Genomic DNA, 15,739 nt, shown 5'->3' on the forward strand with positions numbered 1-15,739 from the left:
TCTCTACAATTACGCACTAGCAATAAACAAAATCTACACTAACTACACAAACTAAAAGAAAAATTCAGAAGATTCCAGTGAGGTATCCTCGGCTAAGGGTCGACATATGAAACGTCCCCTTTGAACAATTTATACATTACTGTGTTTAAACTGACACACAATATTTTTAGCGCAACGCAATCTGACTTTAATAATCCCTACCAAAGAATGGCCCTGACTAACATTAATCTGTACCTTTCACAAATCACTTACCTCACAAAAATCTTCGTTACTCGAACTACTGCAATACAGCGAGCGCCACTACTGCCAGCTAAATAAAAGATTCAAACTACTGAAGGCACTAACTACTGATAGGCATAGTTAGCAAATGAAAGATTTTGATAGAGAACAAACAATGTATTTACCTCAATAGTGTTCAAAAGTCATAATGTATATAGCAGCTCATGATATCCAGTATTACAAATTTCAAAACTCCGCCATCTCTCTCCTCACATCCACCACTGCTGGCGGCTCACCTCCAACTGCGTAACGCTACGCGCTGTTCACATCCAGCTGCCCAACACTACAATGGCAGACAACAATGCAAACTAGCCACAGACTGTACACAGCACAGCCAGTGATTTTCATACAGAGCGCTACGTAACGTTGCCAATACGAAAACATAAACAGTCTACTTACCAAATTTGCTGCCGAAGGAGTTCTCTAGTGCCAGGAGCCGGCGCCTATAAATTTGACGTTCTGTAGTGTCGTTGGATGACGTTTCCAGACACAGGTTGCTATCCTCAATTTGTTTCTCAGCACATCCTCTATAACCCCTCACAGTCTGTCAACTTAGTTTTGCAACAACTTTTAGGAATGCCATGAACTTTAGTTTCGTCTTCAGTTGTTGGTAATTTGCTACGCTCATGTATATTACAGTATGATAGTGCAGATTCACTGCTTTGTGTTTTGTGTCAATAAATGTGTGTATTAATATACTGGCTATCTCGAAGAATTACGATTAAGGTGGTCGCTAACCGAATAAAATATTATGTGGTCAATGAAAGATGATTTTTTGTAAAATATTTACTATCCCAAATCGAAAACAGGAAGTCTGACAACTAACCTGTAACGCCTTGATCAACATATCGAGACCGAAACGGGTGCTTTGGATTTCGCAAAGAGTGGGGGGGGGGGGGGGGGGTGACGAAGCTCTATGGACAAAAGGAAAAATAATATTCCCAACTAGCTAGGCAACTGTCGGTCCATTTTGAAGAAAAAACGTGCCACTTACAAATTCCTCGGCACGAAACTGAAGCTTGGGTAAAGATATTCAGAACGAATGGCTGGTATAAGTTCTGTTTTTCTGTTGCAAGGGAGTGTAGTAATATAAGTGAACACGATGGCCGAGACCTTTGCCTACACTGACAAATCTTGGGTTATATTGTGGAAGATAGACGCTACAGACACACTCAAGATGGGGCACAGCCTGTGGCCTTCACATTTCTTAAATCTAACGACTGTGGTCCATATCACCTCTTGTGGGATCCAGAAGCGATAGTGTTGTGCACCAAGTACCATCACATACCCCCTCTCCATTTGGTGGGCTAATCCGGCGATTAATGCTGTAAGTCGACGTGGGTTAGATTAATTTTTTGCTGATTGGCTCTCTAATCTGATATAGATTAGACACCCTCCAAAAAAAGGAATTCAACGAAAACAAAATGAAGAAATAATAACATTTATTTCTATCAGTGAAGTTTAAGTGACTCAAAAGTCATGTGACAAGCACTAGCAGTTCTAAAGTAATACTATGGCCTATTCAAGTACAGGATTGGGGTAACATTCTAACAATCCCATGTCAAAATGAAACAATTAAATTCGCAGAATACTACCGTGATGTTCGTATATAAGACGGATAGCGCTAGACAAGGCAGTACGTGTGTGGCCGGAACTGAAAACATATTGGTCATACGAATCTGAAAACAAATCCTCAGAGTGAAACTTGAAGTTACTTAAAATCTATAAAAATGACTCTCACCATGGGTCATCTCGCTGTAATGGCTTGATCCCACCATCTCAATCTGTAGGTGGTGGCTGTAGCGGCTACAGATTCAGTCATTGACAGCAGACCAACGACCTGCGTCAGCGGCTAAGTTCGAATCAGACCGAAATCTAATATCCTCAAGCTTACCGCCCAGAGATGAACTCTGTCGGCAATGAAGGCCGGTGGTGAAGACTCCCAGAGGTGAAGGGATTTTGTGCCGACTGATTTCTGAAAAGAAAGACTCGGTTTTTTGCGTTTTGCGTTGCCGCAGTGGTAAGCCTGGTTCCCGTCAGATCATCGGAGTTAAGCGCTGCTTGGCGTGGCTAGCACTTGGTTTGGTGACTGACTGGTCTGCCGAGCGCTGTTGGCAAGCGGGGTGCACTCAGCCATTGTGAGACAAACAGAGGAGCTACTTGAATGAGAAGGGGCTCCGGTCACGAAAACTGACAACGGCCGGGAGAGCAGTTCGCTGACCATATCAGTAACCAGTGACGGCCATCGTAAGAGAATGAAGCTGCGGTCGCTCATTACCGTTGGGCGGTCCGGGGCCTTTTCGGAAGGAATTTGGTTTAGGTCTTTTGAGTTCTTTACTTTGTTTTGGATGAGTGGGCTACCGATATTCCGAGTGGAGACCAGTGGAATGAATCCTTAAAAAATGATGGCCCCCTTCCCTGAGTTTAGCTTCAGAAATTTAACGAACAACGTGCATCCTATCATTTCGTGCTGGAAAAAGGCATCTCACTTTCTTCCTGTGGCCTATGAAGTGGGACTTTGGCAGTTGAGTTCCTCTCTCTAGCTTCCCGTTTATTTATATTAGCGAATCATGGAAGTTATTATACTGTGTAAAGATTTCGTTTTTGTGGACCCAACGTTTAGGGAATCCCACGCTTACGAAATGACCCAAACTCTGTGTCTCACTCAATTTTCTAGATGTTATTTATAGTGTCTTGTGCATTCCAAGGAGAAACAGGTTCCTAAGTATTGATAACAATAGTGCCTCTCCTAAGAACAGCATTTCTGCTCACTGTACCTTCGAGCCATGAAAAACACTTGCCGCTAGACGCCTTACGCCAAGGTAGATCTTACGTATATTGTAGAAATAATAAATACTGTTTACTGGATGACCGGTTTCAACACACTAAAGGTGCCATCATCGGATCTGAATGTAGCTTAACATTTATAAACCATTTGGATATAACGATACATGAGGCAGATCAGCTGATATAAAATTATTGTCACAGAAATAAAAAATAAAACAACTGCCCTCATGGTCATTCTATTCCATCAGCTATATAAAACTGAAGTCACAAGATAAAACTATATGGCAGAGTTCTTTATGGGTCATGGAATTGGTAACTGGAATTGAGGTAACAAATGGTACCTTCATTAACGTTCCTAACAATTATTAATTATAAAATAATTGCAACTGAGTCTCGCATTTACAAGTAAACAACAATCTGACTACCGCTTTTGCTCGACGTCAACGTGCAGTAACCACTCATAGAAAGCAGGTGACAGCCCTAGCAGCGGACTGTATATAACGAGTGTCAGGGATAGTTTCAAACTGACATACCTATATTATACCATACTGGTCTTATTACCAAAATGTATCATCATTCTCTTTCCAAATACATTTTTATTGTGAATATTTTCCATAACTGCTTGCTCTGTACATTGTTTGTGAGGTTATTGAGACTGAAAAATTCTGTTTTGTATACGCAGAAAACAATGCAGTCGTTGGTGTATTGTACAACCTTTAAGTGGTTTATTTGTCGTTCAAAAAGGCATGATCATTGGCTTTACGGCCAAGGATGGACGCATTCCCAAAATGGCTAAGTTTGTAAACTATTCACATGACGCTGTGGTTAAAGTATATCGTGTATGGCACAATGGCGCTATCCAAAACCGACCCCAAGACAACTGTGATGCACCGCAGGCCGTAGATGACCGGGAGTAATGACGGCTGCGGAGGCATGTACGAGCGAATAGACATGCTACACTTGAGCAGTTGATCACCTAGATGAAGCAAGGGGTCACTGACAGTGACTGCTCGAAGACCGTTCAGCGAACGGTGCAGCAGGAGCCTGGTCCGTGCACCCATGCTGACGTTCAGCGGCGAGGACGGCTGAAACTTGCACGCCAGTACCAAAACTGGATGTCCACTTAATGGCGACAGGTGGCCTTCTTAGATGAATCACGTCGAACTGACAGCAGACATACTGCAACAATATTCAGAAGGGTCCAGGCCGGAGGAGGCAGCGTTACGGTCTGAGGAATGTTTTCGTGGCATTCAATGGGAGATCTCGTCGTTCAGGAAGGCGCAATGGATCAACAGATATATGAATCTATCCTTGAATACCACGTCCACCCCTACAGGTAGTTGATTTTTCCTCTGTGTGATGGATTCTGCCACCAACAAGTCCTTCGCAGTGTATGTGTATGATTTGAAGGGTAGCAGGATGAATTTACCGTGCGCACCTAGGCACCAAACTCTCCGTATTTAAACCCGATCGAGAATCTGTGGGACCAACTCGACTGGGCTGTTTGTGCCATGGTTACTGTTATGCAGCTAGCCACAGCACTGAAGTCGGTATGGTTCAATATCCTTGTCGGTACCTTCCAGAACGCCGGCCAGTGGGGCCGAGCGGTTCTAGGCTCTTCAGTCTGGAACCGCACGACCGCTACGGTTCGAATCCTGCCTCGAGCATGGATGTGTGTGATGTCCTTAGGTTAGTTAGGTATAAGTATTTCTATGGGACTGATGACCTCAGAAGTTAAGTCCCATAGTGCTCAGAGCCATTTGAACCTTCCAGAACCCCGTCGACTCTCTTCCTGCACGTTTCGCAGTGGTCAGTGTTGCAAAAGGTGGATGCCAGGCTTTCGACAAAAATGGTTCAAATGGCTCTGAGCACTATGGGACTTAACATCTGAGGTCATCACTCCCCTAGACTTAGAACTACTTAAACCTAACTAACCTAAGGCATCGCACACATCCGTGCCCGAGTTGGATTCGATCCTGGGACCGTAGCAGCAGCGCGGTTCCGGACTGAAGCGCCTGGAATCGCTCGGCCACAGCGGTCAACAGGCTTTAGACAGGTGCTTACATTAATGTGACTGGACACTGCGTTCTCAGGAATTATATGTGGATTCTCAGGAATTGACGCTGCTCACCATTACGATTGCTACTACTTGAAGGTGATATGGAACAAAAGTGAAACTTGACATGAAGTGAACCATATTCTCGGCTATGCTGCGGATTAAGTTTAGTGCCTCCGCACAAGGAAGATAGGGGTAAGGCCATCACTCTGTATATAAGGTCAGATTACACTGGCTTGGTTTGTCTGTGGTACATGCTGTTTCACCTTTACATGGTCAGAGTTACTTAATGCTTGCGCGTAAACAGTAATTGTGAGAAATAAAACTTGTTAGTGTATTTGCTTGTGTGGGCTCAGTGGTGTTTACCCCCGGAACTACTGTACACACTGGTAGTAAGCGAATAGTTTATTATATCTGTTATATTGCCTAAATATCTGTTCTGATGAACGCATGCACTGTTTCTGACTGTTCATCATGGAAGCAAAAAATATGATGGACCTGACTAATTAAACGAAAGATTATGTTGAGTACTAATTACGAATCAGACAACAGGCCGAGGAGGGCAGTCTCACCGAATTGTGTCAACGGTTCGGGACAGCCTTGAACGTACCGGTAAACGTCACCGCCTCGTCTATTCTGGACGTAAGTTTAGCATGCTCCTCGGGTAGGACGCTGCTCACTGATGTGCGAGAAGATGTTGCCGCTTATAGTGCCGCGTTTCCCCTCCGTAAGCCAATTTTTATTGGTACAAGTAGTGTTACACCATCTAGCTAACAGGGTACGGGATGTTCGTTTAACCAGCTGCTGTGGTCGAGCGGTTCTAGGCGCTTCATTCCGGAACCGCAGTATTGCTACGGTCGCAGGTTCGAATCCTGCCTCGGGCATGAATGTGTGTGATGTGCTTAGGTTAGTCCGGCTTAAGTAGTTCTAAGTCTACGGGACTGATGACCTAAGATGTTAAGTCCCATAGTGCTTAGAGCCATTTGATGTTCGTTTAATTAATAACGATACTCAGAAACTGTCTGAAAATCAAAAGTTGTAAGAACAAGTATTATCTGTTCGGATGATTGTGCACCGGCGGGCCGTAGCGATGCGAATGAGAGATTTGGTTCTGTTGAACAAATTTGTAAGCTACCTAACCCGTTAACTATTGTTGCTCAGAGGGTCAGGGCTATCATTGGAAGGCATCGAACAGATGGCACGGTTACTGTGAATCATTTTTAAACTACAAACTGATACGTTGCAAGTATCTTGCAGTATTGTTTTTCAAATTATTTTCCCTGTAACTGTTGATCGATTTAGCAGAGTAATTTTGGAAAGCTCTGAAAGAGAGAAGACCTTAAGTGGATTTCGTACAAATTATTTCGGAACATTCAAGAACTCGTAGGAGGAAGGAGCTGATTGTTCGACATGTATTTAGAGTATAAACATGTAACGAACCACTGGCCGAAAAGGGTTGATACTGTGTGAATAGCCATCCTTGACCTCTGTTTTGAGATTTCTGAGGGCAATGTTTGACCAGTATTTACAGGGTCTGCAGCCGCTTTGGCTGATTTGGATAAGTTGATAATGGGGACGGAGGGTAACCGGTATGGACATGAAAAAAGGAGTAGTCTTGGGAAGTAAGTTATGGAGTAGAAAATGACTGACCAAACTAAGGTGCAGGGCATTCGGTATGGAGTGTGTTTCCGCTATACGAAACAGAGAAAGTTTGCACGAAACTGTGGAGAGGCACGCAACAAGCTTCCGAACAGCTGACGGTGCCAAACCAGGGCGTAGCCACGTGGTCTCGCGTCTCTGCAGTTAGGTTGTCGCAGGAGGCGCGCAGTAAGCTGCGTTTATCCTACGTGTGCGCCGAATTTGGGTCTGAATCTGTGTGAGATCTGCTTGATTCTGGCTATATTACGTCATTGGCCGATTATAATTGGCATTTTAGATACCGCCGAGCAGCTCGGTACCATGATTTGCAAACTGTTGAAACTGCTAAATAGTGAAAGGGCAGCCGTTGCAGATGAAGGTATTGTTAGGCTGCAAATTTCAATACTACGCAGTCTATGCTTGATAGTTCTTGGGGAAGCTTTCATTTTAAATTTTAGCCTGAGAAAAGGTATAACTTTTGCGCTAATGGTAGTGGCACCGAGGTGCTTAGTTTGGCCGCAAAAGATCCTACATTCGAGATAGAGCCTCTCCTTAAGTCGTATGCCTCGCGATTGACGAACTTATTAAATCAGTTTCTTCCGGTACTGGCATATTGATTGCGGTTGACCGATAAGATCGAATATCAGAATCGTTTAACGGATCAGAATCTGATGCGCCGGACGCCGTACAGTCTTTCAGCCCCAAATATGGGTCATTTGTGCAAAATTGTGAACCATTTGCCGTATGATGGTGTGATTAGACCGTCGGTGTCTCCAAATGTGGCTACGATATTTTTGTCCCGAAGCCGAATGCTCATGGATATAGGCGTGTGGTGGACTATCGGACGTAGTAAAACTCGCCGACACGGAAACTCTTGATGTAGAGAAAAGTTATCATACCCGTTTGTTCACGGAAGCTGTATAAATACACAAACAAGACAATAGTTCCAACAAGAAAGAAGAAAGCCTCAAGGTGAGCGGATCCTGGATCTCTGCGCTGCAGCGAACGACCATTGCAGGTACCAAGGGGAGAACAGCAGGGGTAATAACCACGGAAAAGCCCTGGAACGTTGGCTTCCTGTCGTCAATAGTGTATCACATGGATGTCCATAAAAATCTAATATCTGCAATGTTATAAACTGTTTCGTATTTTCCTTGGTATCACTTGTCTTGACGTAACTTACAGGAACACTGTTATGTTCGGAGTGTTGCACAAAGCAATTTTTAAGGAACTGTGGGACAAACTTCATGCCTCTCACGTATGGCGTCAAGTTCTGTAGCTATTCTTGTCTTCCTGCCGCTCTAAGTCACGCGATGGACCGCCACCGGTGGTGTTTTTACATGGACAGTGCCCTTGCTTCAGCTGCTCCTCCTAGACAGGCAAAGTGTTACACTAACGATTTGGCCTTTTACCGATTGTATGGCAGACGAAGACACTGTGAGCGAGGCACAATCCTAAGTTTTCTTGGATATTCTACGTTTCTACTGCAGGGACTGAGAGGATTGCTGAGACGCCACCAGAATCAATTTCGTTCCTGTGAATTGCATGATTCTGCCAAAGTTTTTGTGATTTCAGATTCCGTGCCTGACTGGATGCAGCAACCCTCTCCGGTGTTTCCGAGAAGGCTCAGGGCGTATGCTGGGGCGTCAATGCGGGCTCAGCACTGGCCCTAGTTTTAGCTCCCATCTCCTCATTGCCAACTGCACCCAACCCTTTCCCCAACCGTCATTCTTTCATCTGCACTACACAACGATGGTGAGAGAGGGGATAGATGCGATATCAGGTGTCGATACAACCCTACCAGGCTCTTTAAGTAGGCAAAGGAGCTGCAAGTTTCTGTCAGATGGCGACAGCGGCCGAGCGGGGTCTGGCAGACCAAATGGAGCTCGTCCACCGAGCCACGTCTCCAATGGCTCTGGATCGTGAGCGTCCTCTGCTGCCGCAATATAGGATATCTGGCGGCAACCACGCAGCCACTCACTATTGGAAAGTTTTCTCTATATGACGCTGTGTAGATGCTGCCGAGTCGTACCTCTGACAGCTTTGTTCGTGCTTTAGTTCCTTGTTGACACTGAGAGATGGTATTACTTCTTCCTGCATTATTTGTAACGAGTCTTCATACACTTGAAGAGATAGAAGTTAAGTAAATCTTCTGTTTACGCGGTCAACTTGTTTGGTAATCATTTCCGCTCCTGTCCAGCTTTCGTACGACGACAGTTGCTGCACCACTCTGTAGTTCTCTCTTAACCGTTGTGTGCAAAGTCATGCACAGCATACCTCCTCCTACACCTCTCTCTGTTCATGTTCTCCTCCTTTGTCCATCTCCCCACACCCTCTCTCTGTCCATCACCCCCCCTCCCCTTCTCTGTCCATCTCCTGCTCCCCCTCCCCCCTGTTTGTTCATCTCCTGGAAATTTGTGGTAAGTTCTGTGGGACCACACTGCTGAGGTCATCTGTCCCTAGGCTTACACACTGGTTAATCTAACTTATAGTAGCTTACACTAAGGACAACACACACCCCCATCCCCAAGGGAGGACTCGAACCTCCGACGGAGGGAGCCGCGCGATCCGTGGTAAGGCGCCTGAGACCGCACAGCCACAACAGGTGGCTTCATCCCCTCTTCCCTTTTGCATCTCCCTCCCGTTGTCTCTGTGTGCCTCCCACTCCCGCCTCTTTTTTCTCCTCCCCTCTTCCCACTCTTCCCTCTTTCTCTGTCTGCCCATCTCTCTCCACATTACCACCCCCATCATTATAGAAGGTTGCTTGGTCTTACCCACACAGTAGTTTGTAATAAGTGTACGAAGATTGACTGAAATCGATCCAGAGGTTAGGAGGAGCTTTTCACCCATCCCTTTTCCAGGGTACGTACATTTCACATATATGTAATTTATTTCCCATATATATGCACACATATTTCAATTGTATCTCTAGTGAATTTCGCTCGGCAGTTTCGTTTTCTTGCAGTTCAATGATTGTGGCATCAGATCACCTGAACTACGTGTGGTACAATGATGTAATTTTGCAGGTACATCCTTCGTTACATATGGATCCTGTCTGCGAAACGGGTTGGGAATAGAGTTAGTAGTAAATAAGTAATTAGTTAAACGTAATGCGTGATACAGTTTTTACACATCTCATTGTTCATGACGTATCTCCGGAACTATGTGCTCTACAATGATATATTTTTACATGTACGTTCAATAGTATGTGTCAATACTATACGCAAATTGTGCCACAAATACTTCCTGATGCGTAATTTTACTGCTTAAATAGCGGAAACGTAGCAGGCAATAAACTTTTTCCATTTCATTACTTTATGACTGTTTTCCCATACCGGTTTGAAATTGTGTGTGAATTTGGTTGCAAGTCGCTAAGTGCACTGATTCTCAAATACTGAATAAATTTATTCTGGCTGTTTTTGCGCACACTAACCTACGCTACTTCTCAACCCCTACCCCACCCCTTTCAGGGCTATGTGGCTTTTACTCCCACAGTGGTTTTTTTAAGACAGTAAGTAATACATGTTGAAATCGAACCTGTAGTTTAGGAGGCGATGTAGAACACACGTAAGTGCGGTATATACACACACTTTTATAATATATATAAATTCCATCGCTCAATGATCCTTTTTACCATCATTTTCATTAAATACATTCTGTGGATTAAAGTTTCACATCTCATTATGAAATACTATTACCACATATGCGATGTAGACATTAAATTATCTTGGCAGACCTTGTTACCAGCACAGCAACAAAATTATGCTTTGTGCTGGCCCATATGGAATTCAATATCTGAGAAATAGGGAAGACAGATTTTCGTGAATGTTCATATGTGCAATGCGGCCAACACAAATAGACAAAGCTGGTTCACCACGCGATCAACAGAATTCAGAAGCATGAACACATGCTACTGTCTCAAAATTGGTGTGCTTCAGACCTTTCCAGTTCTCAGCACTTCATTTTCTTTTTCGACTGTACCTTCATTTTATTACAGTTAGTCTGTAAACGGTCATTCTTACACAGGGCTTTTCCATCGGATAATGCAATTACAAATCAGTAGTTCAAATAGCTCTGAGCACTATGGGACTTAACTTCTAAGGTCATCGGCCCCCTAGAACTTAGAACTACTTAAACCTAACTAACCTAAGGACATCACACACATCCACGCCCGTGGCAGGATTCGAACCTGCGACCGTAGCGAAAAATCAGTAGTGTGTCCACTGACACTTAACGGTTGTGTCTTCTATGTATTAGCTTAGGACAAAGAGGGTACTGTATGGAGGTCATGCGTGTGCAACTGGATTTCCTCTACTAGGCAGTGCATGGCGATGATTGAATTCTGTGATCTTGCATTCCAGGGCAGTGACATCTATGAGCTTCAGCAACACTGACGCTCTGGCGGTAATGGCAATGACTCTGAGCCAGATAGCCCTCAGAACCAGAGTCGAGAACGATTCCACAGAAAATGTGTTGCAGTGAAGTATCTGCCATGAGTCTAGCAGCAAAATGTTACATTCTGCGATGATCTCGCCCACATTTATCTACAAAATTTATCTTCGCTTATGTCCATGTATCTGACTTGATATTACTTCATGAGCTACTTTTTCATGCCTTTTTTACGACAGAAATGACTCTCAGAAAGCCTCTTTGTAGTTTCTAATCTCAGCTAATTAATTGTTTGTCAGAAAGTACACTAAACTCAGGGGGTAGCAGCTTACATAGCGTAATCGTTATGGAAATATCCACTATCGAATATTTTCAGTAAACGTATCCGTGAACCGCACTGGCTGTCTTCTCCTGTCCGCCTCTGCAGTCGTCCGACGATCCCCATGACGCAGTCCTCTGAGTCAATGAATTCATTATCAAACGCGATAAGCCTTAGTTATCTACTACTTTAATCCTACCTGGTAAGTTTGCCAGTGTTCCAGACAGAGCAATACAGAGCAATAAATGGGGAAGGGTTTCGTTAGCTATTTGCTTTGTGGATGCATTACATCTCGCTCGCACTCTTTTACCTAGTATATCTGTTATCTGTCTTTCGCCTTATTTGTGGTCCCTTCCATACTAATCACTGTAGACGCACACCCATAGATATTTCACGGTAATGGTTGTTACCAGATAGCATGTAGAGTATTTTTGGCTATTTAAGAGCAACAGGTGACATATTTTTATTTCCCTTCAGGAAGAGAGCAGAGTAGTACAAAATATCTGAAGTGCAACAGTTCCGTCATTGACAAGTATTACTGTCGAATGTCGGCTAGTACTCCATTTTCAAGCGAAACCGCCGTGACAACCTCGCTCGTTAGCATGTCATTCCCGGGGTTCTGGGTCTCTCGCCGGCGTCCGATCAGATCTGCCCTCCGCATCAACAACGACGGCCGGTGCGACGGGCCGATTGGATGTGGTTTTTAGGCGGTATCCTACACCCAACTAAGTGATTACCGAGCTGATACCCTCGTGCTGCTTGATCTACAGGAAAAAAAAAAAAAAACGCTGTGCGACAAACATTATCTTTTCTTTGCGGGCTCCACCACTGATTATACATTATTAATGTCGTGTTTTGTCACACAAGAAAGTTCGATGTCTGAGCGAACACGTGTTTTCACCTGAAAAAGAAATTATAGAGGCCCACAGTGAATGGCAGAATAGGGTAGCGGCAGTGGGTCCATGTCAGGGTGTTAGCTATAGGAAACATATCAAAACAGTTTCAATAGTCAAACGTTTCTTAGAGACACGAGCAACAACATGCATAGCACTGCTCCGCAGCGACCACGCGCCCCTTTGGCGTGAGGTGAGGGCAGCAGGCAGAGTGCGGCTGATATCAGAGACTAGTTATGACGTGACAGGCGGAACGAATGCTGACGTCCGCAGCACTCACAACAGCACTTGCTCCACCTACGTATGACACAGCCTCTTGCTGTAATTCTAGCAGGGGATGTCAGGTCTTTGGTGGATCTCGCTCTTGAGATGGAAACCGAGTGGCACCAGGACAACAGCAGTCGTGAAGAAGGGCGACCAACTGCAACACCCTGGGCCCGAACGCCTACCCTCCAGGACAGAAGTCTGCTGTGGGTTGAGTGAGCAACCTCCGAGTGCAGTAGGTGGGCTTAGAGCCTACGCTGGGACCAACGGTGGTGCAGGCTCAAGTCGTGGTGGCTGCTTGCAAAACAATATCGCTTTGTGGCCTGACATATTCCTCTGCTCGTTGTTTGTGCCACCAGACTGGAACACCTAAGGATAGAAATGCAGGGTATTTATACATTTTTGGTGCTGATTTACCATTTTCAACCACGTATGCTATAACAGGTCCGTAACTCGAATGTCTGCAAGGTGGCCAGCAGGTGCCGCAGTAGTCTATCAGTTGACAGTCGGCCCGGCTTGGCTCGCAAAGCGTAAAAATGATGGTTGCTGAAACTTTAGTGACGATGATTGGGCGCCGGCCGGTGTGGCCGTGCGGTTAAAGGCGCTTCAGTTTGGAACCGCGTGAGCGCTACGGTCGCAGGTTCGAATCCTGCCTCGGGCATGGATGTGTGTGATGTCCTTAGGTTAGTTAGGTTTAAGTAGTTCTAAGTTCTAGGGGACTGATGACCACAGAAGTTAAGTCCCATAGTGCTCAGAGCCATTTGAACCATTTGTTTTGATGATTGGGCTCCCGCCAGCTTCTGAGGATTCTCGTGACTGCAGTGGCAGAGTTGCTATTTCCATAGTAGCAGCCAAAGTACACTGGTGTCGCTACGATATATATTATTTTCCAGCGGTAGGTAATGGCTGGCTGGGGAATAACTCGCTTAATTTGAAGCTCTTGGATTTCTGTTCGAGTGAATTCGCTGATATGGCGCTACTTTTTTATGAGTATCAGAGGCACCATATTGTGGTTCAACATCAAAGCCCGCATCTCGTGCGGTAGCGTTCTCGCTTCCCACGCCCGGGTTCCCGGGTTCGATTCCCGGCGGGGTCAGGGATTTTCTCTGCCTCGTGATGGCTGGGTGTTGTGTGCTGTCCTTAGGTTAGTTAGGTTTAAGTAGTTCTAAGTTCTAGGGGACTTATGACCACAGCAGTTGAGTTCCATAGTGCTCAGAGCCATTTGAACCATTTTTTTCAACATCAAAACAGCGTCTTGGATGGCCTTTTGTAGGATCTGCAGCGAAGAGGGCGGCTGGGAATGGGGGAGGGGCCGAGTTTCGGCGTGTACAGTGGACGGACTCTGCCCCCACACCAGAGTGTCATGCTAGTTCAGCTCGCGGAGAAACACCATGAGATCATAACAAAAATTCGATTGCTTTTCCTATGGCGGTTACCATAATCGTACCAAATCTCTGAAATGATAATATTTCCGCCATCGACTTCGCTTATTTTTTAAACGATCGCTGCGGTTCACAGCCATATTGTTATCACCCAACTCTAAGACTTCGTCACGTGGTTAAAAAATGGCTCTGAGCACAATGGGACTTAACTACTGTGGTCATCAGTCCCCTAGAACTTAGAACTACTTAAACCTAACTAACCTAAGGACATCACACACATCCATGCCCGAGGCAGGATTCGAACCTGCGACCGTAGCGGTCGCGCGGCTCCAGACTGTAGCGCCTAGAACCGCTCGGCCACTCCGGCCGGCGTCACGTGGTACTTTGATCAGACCGGTGTGGTAGTTAAGTTCTTTTTTCTTTTCTTTTTATTCTGTACCATTTCGATTTAATTTTTTTAGTAAAGCAATGGGAATGAGTAAGACTATTTCAGTACAAAAATGAGGTTTATTTTTTTCTTTTTTTTCCAATATGAAGATGACAGGGTGAAGCGAGTTCTGTAAACTATGACATGAATTAGAGCGCAGGAAACAGTTACAGTACCTTTTGTCAGATAGCAATTTTTGATCCACGGTCAGTAAATGCTACCGGTGGACTCTTTCGAAAATATCGCACGTAGTAATAAAGAAAGAAGCTCTGAGGACTTACATTTAAGTGACAATGTGTTGTAGATCGGACTGCAATGTATTTTCATGCTTTTTTTAATGTTTTATCTGAACTTAAATTATCGACTTTGAAGAGACTGCAAGATGAAAATAGTCAAGCTGTTGCGAACAGCATTGTTTCGAAGGAGAGACGTTGTAGCTTAAGTGAAGGTGACGAACCAAAAAGCTAACTTGACGCTGTTTTAAGTTGTTTAATTACTAAGGTATCACTACAGAAAATATTTTAATGTAGAATAAGTCGTAATGTTAAGCTAACTCAAACCTTCTTTTTATTTTGCAGAAGAGTGCGCGCAGATATGAAAATTTCTGCCTGATTAAAACTGTGTGCCGGAGCGAGACTCTAACTTGAAACCTCTGCTTTTCGGTAGCAGCGATCTATCAGCCGTCCTACCCAAGCGAGACTCAGTTGTACTGGTGGAAGTAAGGCTGTGAGGACGGGTCCTAAGTCGTTCTTAGGTAGCTCAGTGGATAGAGTACTTACCAGCGAAAGGTAAAAGTCCGGAGTTCGAGAGTCGGCCAGGCACACATTTTTTAATCTGCCAATTAATTTCAAACTGTTTATTCTTTTAAAACTAAACGCCGTAACTGTTAATACATGTATTTTCACGTAACTCGTGAATTGTAAATTGTTGCTCTTTTGTTTATTTATTTTTATTATTATTATTATTAGCGTACCAACGCATATATGAAAAGAGTTACGTGAAATACTTTTTGCGTTGCTGTGCTTTGAATTTCTTTATCATCATTACCTTTTAGCAAAATAATATATATATATATATATATATATATATATATATATATATATATATATATATATATATATTGAAGTCTTATTGTTCTGTATCTGGCCTATAATTAAAGGAACGTTTTTTTTGTAACTGTAACTCATGCTAAGAATCAATATATCTTCCCTACTTCATAGTTATTGAAAATTGAAATTACTTTGTTATGAACATTGATGTTACAGTTCGTATGATCGTTCAAAAACACAAGTTTGCAGTGGATTT

The sequence above is a fragment of the Schistocerca nitens genome, chromosome 2 (genome assembly GCF_023898315.1).
Source record: "Schistocerca nitens isolate TAMUIC-IGC-003100 chromosome 2, iqSchNite1.1, whole genome shotgun sequence".
In the NCBI taxonomy this organism is placed as follows: domain Eukaryota; kingdom Metazoa; phylum Arthropoda; class Insecta; order Orthoptera; family Acrididae; genus Schistocerca; species Schistocerca nitens.